Consider the following 25,000-nt stretch of genomic DNA (forward strand, 5'->3'; position numbering starts at 1 on the left):
GATGGATGTCTCTGTGTACTGATGAGGAGGGCAGCTGGATCTCTCTGTGTACTGATGAGGAGGGCAGCTGGATCTCTCTGTGTACTGATGAGGAGGGCAGCTGGATCTCTCTGTGTATGATGTGAAGGGCAGCTGGATCTCTCTTTGTGTACTGATGTGGAGGGCATATGGATCTCTCTCTGTGTACTGATCAGGAGGGCAGATGGATCTCTCTCTGTGTACTGATGAGGGCAGATGGATCTATCTCAGTGTACTGATGTGGAGGGCAGATGGATCTCTCTCAGTGTACTGATGTGGATGGCAGATGGATCTCTCTCAGTGTACTGATGTGGAGGGCAGATGGATGTCTCTCAGTGTACTGATGAGGAGGGCAGATGGATGTCTCAGTGTACTGATGAGGAGGGCAGATGGATGTCTCAGTGTACTGATGTGGAGGACAGATGGATCTCTCACTGTGTGCTAATGAGGAGGGCTGCTGGATCGGTCACTCTGGTTCCTCAACTATACCTCCCTCCATCTCTTCCTCCCTCTCTCCATCCCTCCCTGCCTCTCTCCATCCCTTCCTTCCTCCCTCTCTCCATCCCACCCACCCTCCATCTCTCCATCCCTTCCTTCCTCCCTCTCTCCATCCCACCCACCCTCCCTCTCTCCATCCCACCCACCCTCCCTCTCTCCATCCCACCCACCCTCCCTCTCTCCATCCCACCCTCCTCTCCCTCTCCATCCTTCCTCCTCTACCACCCCTTCCATCCACCGTCTGTCCATCCCACCCACCTGGCCTTCCACTCCATCACCCTTCATCCCCCCTTCCTCCCACACCCTGCCCTTCCACTTCCTTCCTCCCTCTCCTCTTCCCTCCATACCTCCCTCCCTTCTTCCCTCTCTCCTTCCCTCCATACCTCCCTCCCTTCTACCCTCTCTCCTTGCCTCCCTCTATACTTCATCTCTCCATCTCATCCCAACCTCTCTCTCTTCTTCCCTGTGACCCAGAATTGAAGTGTTACTAGGCAGGATTTTGCAAGAACCAACCAAAACATGGTGACTGGTGATGAACCAACCATAACATGATGACTGGTGATGAACCAACCAAAACATGATGACTGGTGATGAACCAACCATCTCTCATGGTGACTTCCCTGATGAACCAGACCAAAACATAGGCAGGATTTTGCAAGAACCAACCAAAACATGGAGACTGGTGATGAACCAACCAAAACATGGTGACTGGTGATGAACCAACCAAAACATGGTGACTGGTGATGAACCAACCAAAACATGATGACTGGTGATGAACCAACCAAAACATGGTGACTGGTGATGAACCAACCAAAACATGGTGACTGGTGATGAACCAACCAAAACATGATGACTGGTGATGAACCAACCAAAACATGGTGACTGGTGATGAACCAACCAAAACATGATGACTGGTGATGAACCAACCAAAACATGATGACTGGTGATGAACCAACCAAAACATGGTGACTGGTGATGAACCAACCAAAACATGGTGACTGTAAAGGATGAAAGTGAAAGTCACAATATTCCCTAAAGGACAACAGCCCATCAGCAGTTCTGGAGGCCTGGAGGACTGACCAATAAGGCTCTGGACTCAGGGGGGAGACTCGAGGCTCTGGACTCAGGGGGGAGACTCGAGGCTCTGGACTCAGGGGGGAGACTCGAGGCTCTGGACTCAGGGGGGAGACTCGAGGCTCTGGACTCAGGGGGGAGACTCGAGGCTCTGGACTCATTGATAGGGGCATTGATGACAGTGATCAAATCGAAACAATCAATGGTCAGACGGACTTCTAGGTTGAAGATGGCAAAGGTTAAGACAATGGGATTCCAATATCCCATAACTCTTTACAAACATGGGACCAGCGTTAGTTAGCAACGGCACTAGTAGTTATCGACAGTGCTAATCCCATGACGGAGCGCTGCCGCATGAAATCAGTACGTTGTTTTAACCTGTATATTTTCCACACAGCTATGACAAACCAACCAACAAAAACGGGTCACAACTCCCACAGCGAGCGAGAGAGCGAGAGAGCGAGAGAGGGACAGACAGACAGACACACAGAGAGAGACATACAGAGAGAGACAGAGACACAGAGAGAGAGAGAGAGAGAGAGAGAGAGAGAGAGAGAGAGAGAGAGAGAGAGAGAGAGAGAGAGAGAGAGAGAGAGAGAGAGAGACACAGAGAGAGAGAGACACAGAGAGACACAGAGAGACACAGAGAGAGAGAGAGAGAGAGAGAGAGAGAGAGAGACACAGAGAGACACAGAGAGAGAGAGAGAGAGAGACACACAGAGAGAGAGAGAGACAGAGAGAGAGAGAGAGAGAGAGAGAGAGAGAGAGAGAGAGAGAGAGAGAGAGAGAGAGAGAGAGAGAGGGAGAGAGAGAGAGAGAGCCTGTGAGACAGAGATGCAGTCAGCCTGGTAATATGCTGGCATCATCACACCTGTGAAGAACCTTAACAGTCCTCACTGCTCGCCGTCTCTAATGCTGCATCCCAAATCGCACCTTATTCTCTATAATATAGTGCATTACTTTTGACCAGGACTCATAGGGAAACCCATAGAAATAGGGTGTAGAGAATAGGGTGCCATTGTGCTACAGAATGTAGGGAAAAGGGTGCCATTCGGGATGCCTACATACTAATGTCACCCACCGGGACACGATGTTGGGAGAGAGTTTTCTGCTCGTGAGGATTGTCACATCCATAAGCAGTAAGATAGGCCGAGCTAGAGTCTGCTACCCTTAGGGTACGTTTGGGTTCATAACACATGATATGCATCCCAAATAGAACCCTAATCCCTATGTAGGTAATAGAGTGCCATTTGGGACTCAAGCCATGCACACTGTTCTTTCATCTGTCAATGAAACCGACACCTTGAGAGGCCGACACTGTAAATCAGGCATACAAATATGTACAGTACCAGTCAAAAGTGGACACACCAACACATTCAAGGGTTTTACTTTATTATTATATTACCATTTTCTACATTGTAGAATAATAGTGAAGACATCAAAAATATGAAATAACACATATGGAATCATGTAGTAACCAAAAAAGTATTAAACAAATCAAAGTATATTTTAGATTTTTCAAAGTAGCTACCCTTTGAATTGATGACAGCTTTGCACACTCTTAGCATTCTCTCAACCAGCACAAACCGTCATTCTTTCTGTTACCAAACTTTGAATCTGCATTGATCTTCAGGTAAATGTGTTTTTGTAAACATTTTCAGATGAAATTGTTTAAACTAGTCCTTGTGCATAGAGTTGTATGGTTTGTTTAACTTTGCAATCATTGGTTTTAGTTTGACATATATTTTAAAGTGAAAAATCTGAGTCTCGGTATCAATCTGTTACTGAGGAATGGCCCAACACTAGTGTCTAGTTACGTCACTTACACACCAGAAAGCACATGTGCGTGTTTGCAAGGAGGAGCACTTGTCTCTTGGACAATGAGAAAAGCTGTGTGTATCCTATAAGATAATACTACTCATACAGTTGCTACATTACATTCCAGGTGATTTAATTGTACAGTGAAACAGACAACTGAAATTGTGTGAAAATATGAATAGAGTTAATAGCCCTGTCTCTCACCTCTCTGGTGTTGGCTAATTGGGGCTTGTTTCGTTCCTCTTAATACAGGTGGACTCAGGATTTGGAAGCTGATAAATCAGAACACTTTTATGGCCTCCCTATGGTTAGAGCTTTGGGCCAGTAACCCGAAAGGTTGCTAAATCGAATCCCAGAGCTGACAAGCTAAAAATCTGTAGTTCTGCCCATGAACAAGGCAGTTAACCCACTGTTCCCCGGGCGCTGAAGACATTCGATTAAGGCAGCCCCCGCACCTCCCTGATTCAGAGGGGTTGGGTTAAATGCGGAAGACACATTTCAGTTGGTTGAACAACTGAAGAGGTATCCCCCTTTCCCTTTGCTCCATTGTAACACATCCTTAATAAAAGTCACAGGAACTAGGCCTATTCAATGTCTGATAAATATATTAGTCAAAGAAAGATCTAAAAGGCTTCAGTGAAACGGTATTAAAAGAGAGTTGAAGACAAAGGAAACAAACGGGGGAAAAAATAATTGGGAGATCTATTTATTTGTTTAAATTGAGCCTACAAATTAGCCAATAAGAACATCTATGATTATACAAAGCAAAATGCATATGAACCTGAGAATATCTTTATCAACTCAGGTAGAATATTTGTTTTGATTTGACATCGAGTATAATATATTAACATCGCGGAGGTCCATTCATATCGATGTGATTGTATAGCTATAGTCGCCTTTACTTTATCCGAATGGCTACATTTGTATAATTGTTTAACATTTGTGAAGATATTATATATTTGTTACACTGTTTGCTATGTGTGAATTACCCTAAAATCAGCAGCCCTATTCTAGATTATTCTAACTCTCGTTGCGAGCCGCAAAAATGATTTGGGGTATATTTTTAACGCTTTCGATCAATGAAATGGGTAAACAAAAACATGTTTCGAATGCAACGTTCTTCAGAAAATTCAATTGGAGCATTCGAGGCTTCTCGATAATAAAACGGTGTGCAGGTGTTTTAAGGGTCTGAAAATGAGGCCGAATGTGAAAAAATTGTCAACAGATTTCTTTCCTCGGGAGCATCGCATCACACAATACATAATCCATCGCTAGTGTTCAAGGTTTCACATTGCACTTACCTTCTTCTCTCTAGTTCATGAAAAGAAACAAATACTCCTCAATGAAAATAAACGGCTGGTTCTCTACTATTTTATCGCATTGGATAAATAGAATCACAATTCCATGTGTGTTATTATCCGGGCTATTAAAAAAAATGTGTTTAGGTTCTAGTAAAAAGGAGGGGGTTCCGTATGCAATGAGGTAAGTGTATTTATAGCAGTGGCCAATGGGCAACCGGCAGGGACCAGCCTCATCTAATCATTGTGTTCGAGGCTGGTGTTAGATGGCAAGCGCCAAGGCTGCACCATTGTAACCAAGGATATATCAAATGTCTTCATTTGCATAGAAAATAAATGTATCTATTTCCAAGTGTAAATTGAACTATAACGTAGATATTGATTTAACATCGATTAAATAGAAGTTTAGGGAATTAACCAGAATCAATTAAATGTCAGACATTTCCATTTTTATGACATTATTGCTAAAAGAGCGATTGTTCAAAGCCCCCGAACCGACCTACAACCTGAAACGATGGTAGAACTGGTCGGAATAACTCGAGAAACCGCACACATGCCAAAGAACAGCGTACACATTCGAATATAATAAAACCCGTTCCCATTGTCTCAACAACTGATTTTTCCACCTTTACAAACAGGATGTGGTGAATCAGTCTCTCACAGATCGTCCTTGCTCCTTTCATCCATCACACGTAATAAATCATGAGTAACATATTTTTAATAAAGGACTGAGACAGCTACAAAAAAAGGCATTCTAACTCGGTGGAGTGTTTGCTAAAGCTAAATCACCCGAATGCTTGAAGTGCTCCGCATACAGTTCTACAAATCAGGGGCGTATGCACAGGTCGGCCTGAGTGGGCCCTGGGGAGCCAGGCCCAACCAATCAGATTGTTCATGCTCTTCTTGTCAGTGTTCCAAACAGGAGATTATTTGTATTTTTACCTAAACACATTAGGTCAACTTGCCTTTGGTAGGATCTCACCAGAACTGAGTACCGACACCTCAAATGTTCTCCTGCTTGAGTTTCTGCATAAGCTAATGTTCCTACACCTAATTATAAATGGTACCCGCTACCCAAAATGAGTACCGGCACCTATTTCAGTCTAAGTCAAGCACTGTCCTAAACATGCATACACTACTATCAGATAGAATGTATCGCAAGCAGTAGGGTGTGGATGGGAAAACGTAAGGGACACGGTACGCAAGTTTGGACACACCTACTCATTCAAGGGTTTTTCTATATTTTCACTATTTTCTACATTGTAGAATAATAATGAAGACATCAAAACTAGTGGTTAGAGAGTTGGACTAGTAACCGAAAGGTTGCAAGTTCAAATCCCAGAACTGACAAGGTACAAATCTGTCGTTCTGCCCCTGAACTTTCAAAATTCTTGGAATTTTCCGGATTGACTGACCTTCATGTCTTAAAGTAAGGATGGGCTGTCATTTCTTTGTTTATTTGAGCTGTTCTTGCCATAAAATAGAATTGATCTTTTACCAAATATCTTCTGTATACCACCCCTACCTTGTCACGACACAACTGATTGGCTTAAACACAATAAGAAGGAAATAAATTCCACTAATTAACTTTTAACAAGACACACCTGTTAATTGAAATGCATTCCAGGTGACTACCTCATGAAGTTGGTTGAGAGAATGCCAAGTGTGTGCAAAGCTGTCATTAAGGCAAAGGGTGGCTACTTTGAAGAATCTCAAATATGAAATATGTTTTGTTTAACACTTTTTTGGTTACTCCTACTACTACTTCCATGTGTTATTTCATAGTTTTGACTGTCTTCACTATTATTCTACAATGTAGAATATGATGTGTCACTGTTCAATGTTGTCATTTCACTTCTGAGTTTTCACTTTATTAGTGAAATAGTCATTGAAATGATTGGCTATTTCAAAATGTTTTGTTATAAATTACCCATTAACTTCAATGAACGATGGAGATGAATGAGGTTTTCTGCCCAGGACATCATTTAAGGTACTCAAAAGTATTTTTCCATTGTTTTTTTTATGTCATTTATCTTTGTTTGGTAATATAATGTATTCTTATTTTTGTTAAGTTTAGTCACAACATTTCTCAATTTACAGTATGTCAACCAATCAGCTGAGCAGACTGACTTATTTGCTACCTCTTTTGCAATATTTCTTTGAAATGTTTCAATTATCATAAATCCAGTGGCTCTAACAGAAAATCATCTCAAAGTTATTTTAATTTTGGAAATGTGTTCCAAAGTATTCCCATGTATAACAGACAGATAGATGCATGTTATCATATAAAAATATAAGCAAAGTTTGACATGACTGGGCTCCTAAGTGGCCCAGTGGTCTAAGGCACTGCATCTCAGTGGAAGAGGCATCACCACAGTCCCTGGTTTGAATCCAGGCTGAGTCACTTCTGGCTGTGATTGGGAGTTATTATTAAACTCACTAACTGAACCTGTTTCCTGACTCCCTGTGCCTTCGTTACAGCTTTTCAACAAGTGGCATGAATCCTTTTAAAAATACTTCCAGTGCTGCATCTGGATTCAATTCCTCATACACATCACACCAACATAAATAAATAAATAAATAAATAATAATCCTGAAAACATCACAGACATCATCAAGCATTGCACACACATTACACAAATAATGACTGTTAGCTCTTGGTGGTCAATAGCAGCAGGCTTTAGATGAGGCAGGTGAACTTGCAACTACCATACTTCAACAACATTTGACATGGGATCCTCTAAGCTTTACAGGAATATGGCTCTTAGCATATACAGCAACACCTCCTCCATAGGCATTCCTATCTGTTCTGTAGATGTTATACACTCTGTGGAAAGGGTTCTACATGAAACCCAAAAGGGTTCTACCTGGAACCAAAAAGGGTTCTTCAAAGGTTTCTCCTATGGGGATAGCGGAAGAACCCTTTAGGTTCCAAATAGAACCCTTTTAGGTTACAGATAGAACCCTTTTGGGTTCCAAATAGAACCCTTTTAGGTTACAGATAGCACCTTTTTTTCTAAGAGTGTATCTCTCTATTGCTACTGCTGTATCATCAAAGTAAATTATCTCAGTGAGTTTCAGAGATGGCCAGTATATGAATGTTATTCGATGTTAGTAAGTTATTGATTTCATGAGCCTTATTTCGAAGGCTACATATATTAATATGGGTTATTCTTAGACCGCTGTTCTAGTCTATGTAGGCTATGGCCTGTTATTATGTGCATTAGCATACTGTCAGGCTATAATGTATGTTTCCTTTGATGCAGCGTGTAACCTAATGTAAACCTGAACTACTTTGCTTGGCCTCCGTGCCAGTGACTAATACTACCACACCTGGTCACGTTGGACCCCACTTCGGGTCAATGATGTGTCTTTGGAAAGTCAACATTCTGACAGTCTAATAAATACATTTCATATATATTACTGGAAGAATAATCATTTTGTCTGTGTTTGTGAAGGTAACATTAGAATATGAAAGAAAATGCATTTCAAAGAACACAATATATTTTCATTAGTTCATGTCACTGTAGGCTATATGTACAAAAAACCCTAAATAAACACAGTCACAAAGATAATTCATTATTCATTTGTTAAGGGCAGGTCTTAAGGAAGGAATTCATGAATTTAAGAAAATGCATTTCAAAAGAACAGAATACTTGGAATTTAAATATATTACTGTGCTTTGAGTGTTGTGAGTGCACGTGGGGCATGTAAATCGGATTAATTCCTGCCCAAAAGTGATATTTTGAAATAGAGCTCAATGGGTCACTTCTGAGAGTTGTTTGACAAGGATAGGTGATTTGGAAACTGCAGAATGTACTCTTTCTGATACGATATAGACATTAAAACATCTTACCTGCTTGTGAATCTGTAAGAGAATTTGCAAAAGTCACTTTTTGCTTTGCTGTTCATCAGATTATTCATATAAAATTGAACAATGTATAATATTCTCACCCATCAGACTATTGTCAATTTAATCTTGTCTTTAGGCTAACTCTATTATTATGTGTGAAATGAGTTGCGATATAGTTTAGGTGTAGTTTAGATGTGCTATCAACAGCTGCACAGGCCTGAAGGGCAGGGGGAAAAAGTCCATGTCCTCTTAAAACTGCTTATAACACAAATGACGTTTGTGATATTAAGATTCTAAAAATGATAGTGTGTTAGATAAACTTATTTAAAAAGTAAATTTCTCTTCAGTCAATATGAAGCTCTCCGCTCTCCTAGTGTTAAATGTTTACATTTGTGGCGGCCTAGCGTAGCCTAGCCTAGCCTAGCCTAGCCTAGCCTATCCTAGCCTATACTATCCTATCCTAGCCTAGCCTAGCCTAGCCTAGCCTACTATCGCCTGGTCATCGAGACAGCGAGAGGTTGCCAAGCCTATTGTGATTATTACTGTTATATCAGGGCATTATGTCCTAGTCTCATAATCTATAGGCCTATGGTTTATTAGGTGATTGGGAGTCCCATAGGGCAGCGCACAATTGGCCCAGCGTCGACCGGGTTTGGCCGGTGTCCGGGTTTGGCCGGTGTAGGCCGTCATTGTAAATAATAATTTGTTCTTAACTGACTTGCCAAGTTAAATAAAGGTTAAATAAATAAAAGGTTACATTTATTATTATAATAATAATAATAATAATGTGTAGGTCCATGTGAGTCGCATGTTAAATGCAAATCCTGGATTTACGTAGGCCTACAAAACTGTAATGTGAAAATCACATGTTAAACGGTTTTGTTGTGTGAGATTACAGTAGGGTAGACTTTGTTTTAATGATAATTTTATGATAATTTTATGGTGATTTTATGGTGATTTGAGTGCCCAAATTTTGGCCCAGCTAAATGTTTGCTGGCCCTGCCTTCTGCCTATGTCACTGCTACAAACTGTTTGAAATGAAAACACAAGAGATACAATTTGCACACAGTTGGGGGGGGGTTGGGATTCGGTCTCTGAGGGCACAGTGCGGTTGTAATTGGCATATCTAAGCCACTTTGAGCCAAGTACTCTGAGGGGGGGGAATAGACAGTCCCAAACACAATGGTTACTAGGTTACTATGGTTCAATTTCTGTGTGCTCAGCCGTCCTCATTCAGCTCTGCTGTGCTAACCACTCAGGGTCACTGCTACTGTAATATAGGACGGAAATCTCACAAAGCAAAACACGCTTTCGGAGTGAAGTTTCCCCTAGGTACAGATCTAGAATCAGCTTCTCCACCCCATTCTAACCTTAAACATTAGTGGGGGAAATGCGACACTGACCCAAGACCAGCATATAGGGGCAACTTCACCGTATTCTTGGCACCCATTTGTTTACTTTTCTTTAGTTTCATGATGTCACACCCTCCCCGTTGGCCCCTCCCCTCTGTCTCTAATGTAAGGAGCAGGTGGACCAGACCGTCTGGTGATGTGAAATGACAGCGCCAACCAGACGGCATCCCCAGAGAGTAGGGGAGCAGGGGGAGAAGAAGGTAGGACCCACACACACACACACACACACACACAGACACACAGACACACAGACACACAGACACACACACACACACACACACACACACACACACACACACACACACACACACACACACACACACAGGACCCCCTCCCTCACAAAGCACACACAATGGCTCCCCTCCCGCCCTACCCTCATGTCACCGCCACTCTTCCAGAACGTTCCCCACTCCTCTCCCTCCTCCAACCTCACTCCTCTCCATTCATCCCTCCCCCTCATCTCCCCTCTTTTCATCCCCTTTTCCATCCCCTTTTCCCTCCCACCTCCATTGACATCTTTGATTGTCACCTCCAGCTGAGCATGTGGTCTTCCAATATTATCACCAATACAATACCCACCCTACCACCCTGACAATATAAACCCACCCTACCACCCTGACAATATAAACCCACCCTACCACCCTGACAATATAAACCCACCCTGACCATATAAACCCACCCTACCACCCTGACAATATAAACCCACCCTGCCACCCTGACAATATAAACCCACCCTGACAATATAAACCCACCCTACCACCCTGACAATATAAACCCACCCTGACAATATAAACCCACCCTACCACCCTGACAATATAAACCCACCCTGACCATATAAACCCACCCTACCACCCTGACAATATAAACCCACCCTACCACCCTGACAATATAAACCCACCCTACCACCCTGACAATATAAACCCAACCTGCCACCCTGACAATATAAACCCACCCTACCACCCTGACAATATAAACCCACCCTACCACCCTGACAATATAAACCCACCCTACCACCCTGACCATATAAACCCACCCTACCACCCTGACAATATAAACCCACCCTACCACCCTGACCATATAAACCCACCCTGCCACCCTGACAATATAAACCCACCCTACCACCCTGACAATATAAACCCACCCTACCACCCTGACAATATAAATCCACCCTACCACCCTGACCATATAAACCCACCCTACCACCCTGACAATATAAACCCACCCTGCCACCCCGACAATATAAACCCACCCTACCACCCTGACCATATAAACCCACCCTACCACCCTGACAATATAAACCCACCCTGCCACCCTGACCATATAAACCCACCCTACCACCCTGACAATACAATACCCACCCTACCACCCTGACAATATAAACCCACCCTGCCACCCTGACAATATAAACCCACCCTGCCACCCTGACAATATAAACCCACCCTACCACCCTGACAATATAAACCCACCCTGACCATATAAACCCACCCTGACAATATAAACCCACCCTACCACCCTGACAATATAAACCCACCCTGCCACCCTGACAATATAAACCCACCCTGCCACCCTGACAATATAAACCCACCCTGCCACCCTGACAATATAAACCCACCCTGCCACCCTGACAATATAAACCCACCCTACCACCCTGACAATATAAACCCACCCTACCACCCTGACAATACAATACCCACCATGCCACCCTGATAATATAAACCCACCCTGCCACCCTGACAATATAAACCCACCCTACCACCCTGACAATACAATACCCACCCTGCCACCCTGACAATATAAACCCACCCTGCCACCCTGACAATATAAACCCACCCTACCACCCTGACAATATAAACCCACCCTGCCACCCTGACAATATAAACCCACCCTGCCACCCTGACAATATAAACCCACCCTGCCACCCTGACAATATAAACCCACCCTACCACCCTGACAATACAATACCCACCCTGCCACCCTGACAATATAAACCCACCCTGCCACCCTGACAATATAAACCCACCCTGCCACCCTGACAATATAAACCCACCCTACCACCCTGACAATATAAACCCACCCTACCACCCTGACCATATAAACCCACCCTGCCACCCTGACAATATAAACCCACCCTGACAATATAAACCCACCCTACCACCCTGACAATATAAACCCACCCTGCCACCCTGACAATATAAACCCACCCTGCCACCCTGACAATATAAACCCACCCTACCACCCTGACAATATAAACCCACCCTACCACCCTGACAATACAATACCCACCCTGACCATATAAACCCACCCTGCCACCCTGACAATACAATACCCACCCTGACCATATAAACCCACCCTGCCACCCTGACAATATAAACCCACCCTGCCACCCTGACAATACAATACCCACCCTGACAATATAAACCCACCCTGCCACCCTGACAATATAAACCCACCCTGCCACCCTGACAATATAAACCCACCCTGCCACCCTGACAATACAATACCCACCCTGCCACCCTGACAATACAATACCCACCCTGACCATATAAACCCACCCTGCCACCCTGACCATATAAACCCACCCTACCACCCTGACCATATAAACCCACCCTACCACCCTGACAATATAAACCCACCCTACCACCCTGACAATATAAACCCACCCTGCCACCCTGACAATACAATACCCACCCTGACAATATAAACCCACCATACCACCCTGACAATATAAACCCACCCTACCACCCTGACAATATAAACCCACCCTGCCACCCTGACAATACAATACCCACCCTGACAATATAAACCCACCATACCACCCTGACAATATAAACCCACCCTACCACCCTGACAATATAAACCCACCCTGCCACCCTGCCAATATAAACCCACCCTACCACCCTGACAATATAAACCCACCCTGCCAATTTAAACCCACCCTACCACCTTGACAATATAAACCCACCCTACCACCCTGACAATATAAACCCACCCTGCCACCCTGACAATACAATACCCACCCTGACAATATAAACCCACCCTACCACCCTGACAATACAATACCCACCCTGACAATATAAACCCACCCTGCCACCCTGACCATATAAACCCACCCTACCACCCTGACCATATAAACCCACCCTACCACCCTGACAATATAAAGCCACCCTACCACCCTGACAATATAAACCCACCCTGCAACCCTGACTATACAATACCCACCCTGACAATATAAACCCACCATACTACCCTGACAATATAAACCCACCCTACCACCCTGACAATATAAACCCACCCTGCCACCCTGACAATACAATACCCACCCTGACAATATAAACCCACCATACCACCCTGACAATATAAACCCACCCTACCACCCTGACAATATAAACCCACCCTGCCACCCTGCCAATATAAACCCACCCTACCACCCTGACAATATAAACCCACCCTGCCAATTTAAACTCACCCTACCACCCTGACAATATAAACCCACCCTACCACCCTGACAATATAAACCCACCCTACCACCCTGACAATATAAACCCACCCTACCACCCTGACAATATAAACCCACCCTGCCACCCTGACAATATAAACCCACCCTACCACCCTGACAATATAAACCCACCCTACCACCCTGACAATATAAACCCACCCTACCACCCTGTCAATATAAACCCACCATGCCAATATAAACCCACCCTACCACCCTGACAATATAAACCCACCCTACCACCCTGACAATATAAACCCACCCTACCACCCTGACAATATAAACCCACCCTGCCACCCTGACAATATAAACCCACCCTACCACCCTGACAATACAATACCCACCCTGACAATATAAACCCACCCTACCACCCTGACAATATAAACCCACCCTACCACCCTGACAATATAAACCCACCCTGCCACCCTGACCATATAAACCCACCCTACCACCCTGACAATATAAACCCACCCTACCACCCTGACAATATAAACCCACCATGCTGTTTATAAAAGCTGTTTATAAACCCATTTACAACAATAATATTACAGCCGTATCTACTGTTATAAGCATCATTTACAAGCTGGTTATAAACCCCTTTACAACAATAATATTACAGCCGTATCTACTGTTATAAGCATCATTTACAAGCTGGTTATAAACCCCTTTACAACAATAATATTACAGCCGTATCTACTGTTATAAGCATCATTTACAAGCTGGTTATAAACCCCTTTACAACAATAATATTACAGCCGTATCTACTGTTATAAGCATCATTTACAAGCTGGTTATAAACCCATTTACAACAATAATATTACAGCCGTATCTACTGTTATAAGCATCATTTACAAGCTGGTTATAAACCCCTTTACAACAATAATATTACAGCCGTATCTACTGTTATAAGCATCATTTACAAGCTGGTTATAAACCCCTTTACAACAATAATATTACAGCCGTATCTACTGTTATAAGCATCATTTACAAGCTGGTTATAAACCCCTTTACAACAATAATATTACAGTATCTACTGTTATAAGCATCATTTACAAGCTGGTTATAAACCCCTTTACAACAATAATATTACAGCCGTATCTATTGTTATAAGCATCATTTACAAGCTGGTTATAAACCCCTTTACAACAATACTATTACAGCCGTATCTACTGTTATAAGCATCATTTACAAGCTGGTTATAAACCCCTTTACAACAATAATATTACAGTATCTACTGTTATAAGCATCATTTACCCACTGTATTTCCTGTCGTGTCTGTGAATAGCAGCCTACTTCAAACCTGTGATACATGGTTGAAGAACTGTCACTAACAAGCATCACGCCTTCTAAATAAATCTGAATTCCACTTTCTCTCACTCTTTCACCGCTACGGTCTCATCATCGTACACAATCTGAGAATGGACACTGGAATATAAACAAAGGAACGGACAACTCAAGGATGTGATGACGTGACACAAAACAAAGCAAAATGACTTTTGAACTGGTGTGCAATCAATCACCTCTATGGTACCCCAACCTCATACTAATCAGCAGTGTTTTAATAGTAGTGTTGAGGATGGAAGAGATCAGTCCAACCCATCAGGCTCTACTAATTAGTCTCCTCTTCTGACTCACCCCCTGTCTCTCCTCATTCTCTCCTCCTCCCCTCTCTTCTCCTCCTCCTGTTTCCTGACTATCTTCAACTCTCCTCCTCCTTTCCTCCTCCCCTCCCCTCTCTCTCCTCCTCTCCACTCTTCTCCTCTCCTCCTCCTTTCCTCCTCCCCTCCCCTCTCTCTCCTCCTCTCCACTCTTCTCCTCCTCTTGTTTCCTGACTATCTTCAACTCTCCTCCTCCTTTCCTCCTCCCCTCCCCTCTCTCTCCTCCTCCCCTCTCTTCTCCTCCTCCTGTTTCCTGACTATCTTCAACTCTCCTCCTCCTTTCCTCCTCCCCTCCCCTCTCTCTCCTCCTCTCCACTCTTCTCCTCCTCTTGTTTCCTGACTATCTTCAACTCTCCTCCTCCTTTCCTCCTCCCCTCCCCTCTCTCTCCTCCTCTCCACTCTTCTCCTCCTCCTGTTTCCTGACTATCTTCAACTCTACTCCTCCTTTCCTCCTCCCCTCCCCTCTCTCTCCTCCTCTCCACTCTTCTCCTCTCCTCCTCCTTTCCTCCTCCCCTCCCCTCTCTCTCCTTCTCCCCTCTCTTCTCCTCCTCCTGTTTCCTGACTATCTTCAACTCTCCTCCTCCTTTCCTCCTCCCCTCCCCTCTCTCTCCTCCTCTCCACTCTTCTCCTCCTCTTGTTTCCTGACTCTCTTCTCCTCTCCTCCTCCTTTCCTCCTCCCCCCCCTCTCTCTCTCCTCTCTCCTCATTCTCTCCTCCCCTCCCCTCTCTCTCCTCCTCCTCTCTACTCTTCTCCTCCTCTTGTTTCCTGACTCTCTTCTCCTCTCCTCCTCCTTTCCTCCTCCCCTCCCCTCCCTCTCCTCCTCCCCTCTCTTCTCCTCCTCCTGTTTCCTGACTATCTTCAACTCTCCTCCTCCTTTCCTCCTCCCCTCCCCTCTCTCTCCTCCTCTCCACTCTTCTCCTCCTCTTGTTTCCTGACTCTCTTCTCCTCTCCTCCTCCTTTCCTCCTCCCCTCCCCTCTCTCTCCTCCTCTCCACTCTTCTCCTCCTCCTGTTTCCTGACTCTCTTCTCCTCTCCTCCTCCTTTCCTCCTCCCCTCCCCTCTCTCTCCTCCTCTCCACTCTTCTCCTCCTCCTGTTTCCTGACTCTCTTCTCCTCTCCTCCTCCTTTCCTCCTCCCCTCCCCTCTCTCTCTCTCCTCTCCACTCTTCTCCTCCTCCTGTTTCCTGACTCTCTTCTCCTCTCCTCCTCCTTTCCTCCTCCCCTCCCCTCACTCTCCTCCTCTCCACTCTTCTCCTCCTCCTGTTTCCTGACTCTCTTCTCCTCTCCTCCTCCTTTCCTCCTCCCCTCCCCTCTCTCTCCTCCTCTCCACTCTTCTCCTCCTCTTGTTTCCTGACTCTCTTCTCCTCTCCTCCCTCTCCTCCTCCACTCTCCTCCTCCCTCTCCTCTCTCCTCATTCTCTCCTCCTCCCCTCTCTTCTCCTCCTCCTGTTTCCTGACTATCTTCAACTCTCCTCCTCCTTTCCTCCTCCCCTCTCTTCTCCTCCTCCTGTTTCCTGACTATCTTCAACTCTCCTCCTTTCCTCCTCCCCTCTCTTCTCCTCCTCCTGTTTCCTGACTATCTTCAACTCTCCTCCTTTCCTCCTCCCCTCTCCTCCCTCTCCTCTTCCTCTACTCTTCTCCTCCTCTTGTTTCCTGACTCATTTCTCCTCTCCTCTTCCCCTCCCCTCCCTCTCCTCCTCCACTCTCCTCCTCCCTCTCCTCTCTCCTCATTCTCTCCTCCTCCCCTCTCTTCTCCTCCTCCTGTTTCCTGACTATCTTCAACTCTCCTCCTTTCCTCCTCCCCTCTCCTCCCTCTCCTCTTCCTCTACTCTTCTCCTCCTCTTGTTTCCTGACTCATTTCTCCTCTCCTCTTCCCCTCCCCTCCCTCTCCTCCTCCACTCTCCTCCTCCCTCTCCTCTCTCCTCATTCTCTCCTCCTCCCCTCTCTTCTCCTCCTCCTGTTTCTTGACTATCTTCAACTCTCCTCCTCCTTTCCTCCTCCCCTCTCCTCCCTCTCCTCTTCCTCCACTCTTCTCCTCCTCCTGTTTCCTGACTATCTTCAACTCTCCTCCTTTCATCATCCCCTCTCCTCCCTCTCCTCTTCCTCGACTCTTCTCCTCCTCTTGTTTCCTGACTCATTTCTCCTCTCCTCTTCCCCTCCCCTCCCTCTCCTCCTCCACTCTCCTCCTCCCTCTCCTCTCTCCTCATTCTCTCCTCCTCCCCTCTCTTCTCCTCCTCCTGTTTCCTGACTATCTTCAACTCTCCTCCTTTCCTCCTCCCCTCTCCTCCCTCTCCTCTTCCTCTACTCTTCCCCTCCTCTTGTTTCCTGACTCTCTTCTCCTCTCATCTTCTTCCCCTCTCCCCCTCCTCCTCTTCCCCTCTCCTCCCTCTCCTCCTCTCCTCCTCCCCTCTTTCTCTCTCTCTCTCTCTCTTCTCCTCTCTCCTCATTCTCTACTCCTCTCCTCCTACCCTCTCCTCTTCCTCTACTCTTCTTCTCCTCCTGTTTCTCCTCCTCTCCTCCTCTTCCCTTCCTCTCCTTCGTCTCCTCCCACTCTTCTATAAGCACAGTGAACTACTCCTCCTCTCCTCTCCCCTCCCACTCTTCTATAAGCACAGTGACCTACTCCACCTCTCCTCTTCCCCTCTCCCCCTCTCACTCTTCTATAAGCACAGTGAACTACTCCTCCTCTCCTCTTCCCTCTCCCCTCCCCCACTCTTCTATAAGCACAGTGAACTACTCCTCTTCCCTCTCCCCCTCCCACTCTTCTATAAGCACAGTGAACTACTCCTCCTCTCCTCTTCCCCTCTCCCCCTCCCACTCTTCTATAAGCACAGTGAACTACTCCTCTTCCCTCTCCCCTCCCACTCTTCTATAAGCACAGTGAACTACTCCTCCTCTCCTCTTCCCCTCTTCCCCTCCCACTCTTCTATAAAGCACAGTGAACTACTCCTCCTCTCCTCTTCCCCTCTCCCCCTCCCACTCTTCTATAAGCACAGTGAACTACCCCTCCTCTCCTCTCCCCCTCCCACTCTTCTATAAGCACAGTGAACTACTCCTCTTCCCCTCTCCCCCTCTCCCCCTCCCACTCTTCTATAAGCACAGTGAACTACTCCTCCTCTCCTCTTCCCCTCTCCCCCTCCCACTCTTCTATAAGCACAGTGAACTACTCCTCCTCTCCTCTCCCCCTCTCCCCTCCCACTCTTCTATAAGCACAGTGAACTACTCCTCCTCTCCTCTTCCCCTCTCCCCCTCCCACTCTTCTATAAGCACAGTGAACTACTCCTCCTCTCCTCTCCCCCTCCCACTCTTCTATAAGCACAGTGAACTACTCCACCTCTCCTCTCCCCCTCCCACTCTTCTATAAGTACAGTGAACTACTCCACCTCCTCCTCTCCCCCACTCCCCAGTGAACTCCCCTCTCCCCCCCTCCCACTCTTCTATAAGCACAGTGAACTACTCCTCCTCTCCTCTTCCCCTCTCCCCTCCCACTCTTCTATAAGCGCAGTGAACTACTCCTCCTCTCCTCTCCCCCTCCCACTCTTCTATAAGCACAGTGAACTACTCCTCCTCTCTTCTCTTCCCCTCCCCTACTCCCACTCTTCTATAAGCACAGTGAACTACTCCTCCTCTCCTCTCCCCCTCTCCCCCTCTCCCCCTCCCACTCTTCTATAAGCACAGTGAACTACTCCTCTTCCCCTCTCCCCCTCCCACTCTTCTATAAGCACAGTGAACTACTCCTCCTCTCCTCTTCCCCTCTCCCCCTCCCACTCTTCTATAAGCACAGTGAACTACTCCTCCTCTCTCCTCCCCTCTCCCCCCTCCCTCTCTTCTATAAGCACAGTGAACTACTCCTCCTCTCCTCTTCCCCTCTCCCCCTCCCACTCTTCTATAAGCACAGTGAACTACTCCTCCTCTCCTCTCCCCCTCTCCCCTCCCACTCTTCTATAAGCACAGTGAACTACTCCTCCTCTCCTCTCCCCCTCCCACTCTTCTATAAGCACAGTGAACTACTCCTCCTCTCCTCTTCCCCTCTTCCCCTCCCACTCTTCTATAAGCACAGTGAACTACTCCTCCTCTCCTCTCCCCCTCTCCCCTCCCACTCTTCTATAAGCACAGTGAACTACTCCTCCTCTCCTCTTCCCCTCTCCCCTCCCACTCTTCTATAAGCACAGTGAACTACTCCACCTCTCCTCTCCCCCTCCCACTCTTCTATAAGCACAGTGAACTACTCCTCTTCCCCTCTCCCCCTCCCACTCTTCTATAAGCACAGTGAACTACTCCTCCTCTCCTCTCCTCCTCCCACTCTTCTATAAGCACAGTGAACTACTCCTGTAGGTAGGGGTAAAGGATAGATAATAGACAGTAACAGCAGTATACTGTAGGTAGGGGTAAAGGATAGATAATAGACAGTAACAGCAGTATACTGTAGGTAGGGGTAAAGGATATATCCAATTTGTAAGTCGCTCTGGATAAGAGCGTCTGCTAAATGACTTAAATGTAAATGTAAATGTATATAATAGACAGTAACATCAGTATACTGTAGGTAGGGGTAAAGGATAGATAGACAGTAACAGCAGTATACTGTAGGTAGGGGTAAAGGATAGATAATAGACAGTAACAGCAGTATACTGTAGGTAGGGGTAAAGGATAGATAATAGACAGTAACAGCAGTATACTGTAGGTAGGGGTAAAGGATAGATAATAGACAGTAACAGCAGTATACTGTAGATAGGGGTAAAGTGACTAGGCAACTGTCACGTCCTGACCATAGAAAGTGTAATGGTTTTCTAGGTGTGGTGAAGGAGAGTCGGACCAAAATGCAGCGTGTAGATTGCGATCCATGTTTAATGGAAAAAAACTCACGTAAACACGAATCAATACAAAAAAACAATAAACGTAAACTGGTATATATATATATATATAAACAGCCTAAACTGGTGCAAACTAACAGTAGATAGTTACAAAGACACTAAGGACAATCACCCACAACACAACCAAAGAATATGGCTCCCTAAATATGGTTCCCAATCAGAGACAACGATAAACACCTGCCTCTGATTGAGAACCACTTCAGACAGCCATAGACTTAACTAGAACACCCCACTAAGCTACAATCCCACTACATACACACCACATACAAAACCCCATGCCACACCCTGGCCTGACTAAATAAATGAAGATAAACACAAAATACTTTGACCAGGGCGTGACAGAAAGCCTGTATTATTTATGGTAGAGTAGGTCAGGGCGTGACTAGGGGTTTTAGTGTAGTTTATTATTTCTATGTGGGGTTCTAGGTTTAATTTTCTATGTTGGTGTTTGTGTATGATTCCCAATTAGAGGGTGTTGGTAATCGTTGTCTCTAATTGGGGATCATACGTAAGTTTTCCACCTGTGGGTTATGGGATGTTGTTTATGTTTAGTTGTTAGCACTGCATTGTCGTCACGGTTAGTTTATTCTTTTTTTTCTTTTTTTATTGCTTGGGGGTAGAAGCTGTTCAGGGTCCCGTTGGTTCCAGACTTGTCGTGCGGTAGCAGAGAGAACAGTCTATGACTTGGGAGGCTGGAGTCTTTGACTGTTTTCAGGGCCTTCCTCTGAATGCGTCGCTAAATAAACGATAAAGCCAGGAAAGATTTCATTTGTTGTTCCTAAATGCGCTCTGCTTTTACCTCCTCTGTGTCGGTCTGTCTGTGCAATAAGGCTTCATGTCAACAGTAAAAAATATGCCAGAGAACATGACCCAGCATATCTTCATGCCCCCCACAATCATTCCTCTGTAATAGTAAGTGTAAAACAGTGTCATCATCCCAGAGCCATGGTCTGAAAGGTGATTTTGAGGTTATAAAGGTTCCCAGTGCCCAGTCATTCCAAAGTTATCTGGTCTTTGTCTATCGGAGGAGGAAATAATACATAGAAATAGAATGAACAGAACAAACATATAATTGACTTGAATGGGGACCACCTGTTCTAATCATTGTATTTCTATGCATTTAATCCGATCCGATAGCCGAAATCCAGATAGATATGAATGTGTTCTCTTCTCTGTTTTTTTTTTGTATTTTGGTGGGGTTTTGAACACTGTTGTTCCTCTCTCCTGGGATGATCCTTTCTCTCTCTCTCTCTCTCTCTCTCTCTCTCTCTCTCTCTCTCTCTCTCTCTCTCTCTCTCTCTCTCTCTCTCTCTCTCTCTCTCTCTCTCTCTCTCTCTCTCTCTCTCTCTCTCTCTCTCTGTTGTTAATACCAATGTCGAGCCAGCGACCACCTGTTCATTTTCCCTGGCTGGCTCTCTGCTGCTCCCTGCTGTCTCAATGTTGTGCTACATGTCTGTGTGGTTTTCTTTCTTTGTTGGGTGAATCATTTACCATTCTGTATATTCCCCTGCAGTAATGTATGGACATGTCAACCTTATTTTACTTGGTAAATTGACTGAGAACATATTGTCATTTTGAAGGTACCGTATAGCTGTTCCTGAAAGCTTTTTGAATGTAAAATATAGAGAGAATTTGAGGCTATTTTTGCACCATTCATGGAGCTGAGAGTTCTGTCTCCTGAATTTTTTTTTTTTTTTAAATAGTGGTATCCAATTGGTAGTTACAGTCTTGTCCCATCGCTGCAACTCACGTACGGACTCGGCAGAGGCGAAGGTCGAGAGTCGTGCGTCCTCCAAAACACGACCAACCAATTCGCACTGCTTCTTGACACAATGCCCGCTTAACCCGGAAGCCAACCGCACCAATGTGTCGGAGGAAACACCGTACACCTGGCGACTGTGCACTGCGCCCGGCACGCCACAGGAGTCGCAAGAGCGCGATGGGACAGGGACATCCCTGCCGGGACGCTGGGCCAATTGTGTGCCGCCCCATGGCTCTCCCGGTCGTGGCCGGCTGCGACAGAGCCTGGACTCTAACCAGGACCTCTAGTGGCACAGCGAGCACTGCGAGGCCCAGTGTTCTGTCTCTACCTGCGTGTCCCCACAGCACCAGGACCTCTAGTGGCACAGCGAGCACTGCGAGGCCCAGTGTTCTGTCTCTACCTTCGTGTCCCCACAGCACCAGGACCTCTAGTGGCACAGCGAGCACTGGTAGTGTCAGTGATCTGTCTTTACCTGCGTGTCCCCACAGCACCAGGACCTCTAGTGGCACAGCGAGCACTGGTAGGGCCAGTGTTCTGTCTCTACCTGCGTGTCCCCACAGCACCAGGACCTCTAGTGGCACAGCGAGCACTGGTAGGGCCAGTGTTCTGTCTCTACGTGCGTGTCCCCACAGCACCAGGATCTCTAGTGGCACAGCGAGCACTGGTAGGGCCAGTGTTCTGTCTCTACCTGCGTGTCCCCACAGCACCAGGGTCTCTAGTGGCACAGCGAGCACTGGTAGGGCCAGTGTTCTGTCTCTACCTGCGTGTCCCCACAGCACCAGGACCTCTAGTGGCACAGCGAGCACTGGTAGGGCCAGTGTTCTGTCTCTACGTGCGTGTCCCCACAGCACCAGGATCTCTAGTGGCACAGCGAGCACTGGTAGGGCCAGTGTTCTGTCTCTACCTGGTGGAGATTCTATTTTTATAGGTGTCCCCTGCTGCTGTGATGTCATGTGACAGAGCCAGAAATGTCTGTTCTGAGAAGATAACACCCTCTTACAGTACATCACCACTTCCTACTAGGACTCCACACTACTGGTCTGACTACTGCACCTCTTCCTGGTCTGACTACTATACCTCCTCCTGGTCTGACTACTGGTCTGACTACTTACTGGTCTGACTACTTACTGATCTGACTACTGTACCTCCTCCTTGTCTGACTACTGGTCTGGCCTTAAATGGCCATGTTTTTAAAATGTATTTTATTTCACCTTTATTTAACCAGGTAGGCTAGTTGAGAACAAGTTCTAATTTACAACTGCTACCTGGCCAAGATAAAGCAAAGCAGTGCGACACAAACAACAACACAGAGTTACACATGGAATAAACAAGCGTAGAGTCAACACAATGGAAAAAATAAAGTCTATATACAGTGTGTGCAAATGGCATGAGGAGATAGGGCATAGTAGCAAAGTAATTTCAATTTAGCAGATTAACACTGGATTGATAGATGGGCAGATGATGATGTGTAAGTAGAGATACTGGTGTGCAAAAGAGCAGCACAGTAAATCAAAACAATATGGAGATGAGGTAGGTAGATTGGGTGGGCTATTTACAGATGGGCACTATGTACAGCTGCAGCGATCGGGTAGTTGCTCAGATAGCTGATGTTTAAAGTTAGTGAGGGAAATGTAAGTCTCCAGCTCCAGCAATTTTTGCAATTCGTTCCAGTCACTGGCAGCAGAGAACTGGAAGGAAAGGCGGCCAAAGGAGGTGTTGGAGGAGGAAACCTGGCACCATTCTACAGTGAAGCATGGTGGTGGCAGCATCATGCTGTGGGGATATTTTTCAGAGGCAGGGAATGGGAGACTAGTCAGGATCGAGGCAAAGATGTACAGAGCAAAGTACAGAGAGATCCTTGATGAAAACCTGCTCCAGAGCGCTCAGGACCTCAGACTGAGGCGAAGGTTCACCTTCCAACAGGACAACGACCCTAAGCACACAGCCAAGACAAGGCAAGAGTGGCTTCGGGACAAGTCTCTGAATGTCCTTGAGTGGCCCAGCCAGAGCCCGGACTTGAACCCGATTGAGCATCTCTGGGGAGACCTGATAATAGCAAAGCAGCAACGCTCCCCATCCAACCTGACAGAGCTTGAGAGGATCTGCAGAGAAGAATGGCAGAAACTCCCCAAATACAGGTGTGTCAAGCTTGTAGTGTCATACCCAAGAAGACTCAAGGCTGCAATTGCTGCCAAAGGTGCTTCAACAAAGTACTGAGTAAAGGGTCTGAATATTTATGTAAATGTGTTTTTGCTTTGTCATTATGGGTATTGTATATAGATTGATGAGGGAAAAATACAATTTTATCAATTTTAGAACAAGAGTGTAATGTAATTTTTTTGCGGGGGAAAGTCAAGGGGTCTGAATACTTTTCTGAAGGCACTGCAGGCCATTGCAATGTCACACTGTGAGTCAGACCTTATAGAAAACTTTGCATACACTTCTAACACTCTCAGTTCAATCTTTCTGAAAGCACCAATATATCTACTGCCTAGTCTGCACTCCAGACCTAGCCTTCAGCATACCACCCTGCATACCACCAATTGGGGAACCCGAACCCTACAGAAATTAGCCTATTAGAATATAATCAAATAACAAAGGGGCCTATTGCAACCACGGATGACCATTGCCAGCTGATGTCTCGTTAAACCATCAATATGCGCTAAATTCACCCGCACAGCTGATCTCAATTGCAACTATTATTGGTCACCTCATCACCTCATCTCCTCATCACCTCATCACCTCATTACCACCTTACATCATCACCTTCATCACCTCATCACCTCCTTACATCATCACCTTCATCATCTCATTACCTCATTACCTCCTTACATCATCACCTCATCACCACCTTACATCATAACCTCATCACCTCCTGACATCATCACCTAATTACCTCATCACCTCATCACCTCCTTACATCATCACCTCATCACCTCATCACCTCCTTACATCATCACCTCATCACCTCCTTACATCATCACCTCATCACCACCTTACATCATCACCTCATCACCTCCTTACATCATCACCTCATCACCTAATTACCTCATCACCTCATCACCTCATTACCTCATTACCTCATTACCTCCTTACATCATCACCTCATCACCACCTTACATCATCACCTCATCACCACCTTACATCATCACCTCATCACCTCCTTACATCATCACCTCATCACCTAATTACCTCATCACCTCATCACCTAATTACCTCATCACCTCATTACATCATCACCTCATCACC

The 25,000-nt window shown here is 45.7% G+C and overlaps 1 protein-coding gene across 9 annotated transcripts in view; it reads right to left on the reverse strand.

Annotated features, from left to right (window-relative positions):
• The window catches only part of LOC124012712 (protein 4.1-like), a 163,539-nt gene that overhangs the window by 121,031 nt on the left and 17,508 nt on the right, over nucleotides 1-25,000 (reverse strand). For 2 of the 9 annotated variants that reach the window (XM_046326618.1, XM_046326609.1), the window contains exon 1: nucleotides 4,710-4,865. The exons of 2 other annotated variants lie outside the window; for them this stretch is intronic. The gene's annotated coding sequence lies outside the window, so the exon portion shown is untranslated. Of the gene's footprint in view, nucleotides 1-4,709; nucleotides 4,871-25,000 lie in introns of those variants that run through there. 5 more of the 9 variants (XM_046326614.1, XM_046326617.1, XM_046326612.1 and 2 more) reach the window with 4 other exon arrangements.

Source organism: Oncorhynchus gorbuscha, linkage group LG24 (genome assembly GCF_021184085.1).
Source record: "Oncorhynchus gorbuscha isolate QuinsamMale2020 ecotype Even-year linkage group LG24, OgorEven_v1.0, whole genome shotgun sequence".
Taxonomy (NCBI): domain Eukaryota; kingdom Metazoa; phylum Chordata; class Actinopteri; order Salmoniformes; family Salmonidae; genus Oncorhynchus; species Oncorhynchus gorbuscha.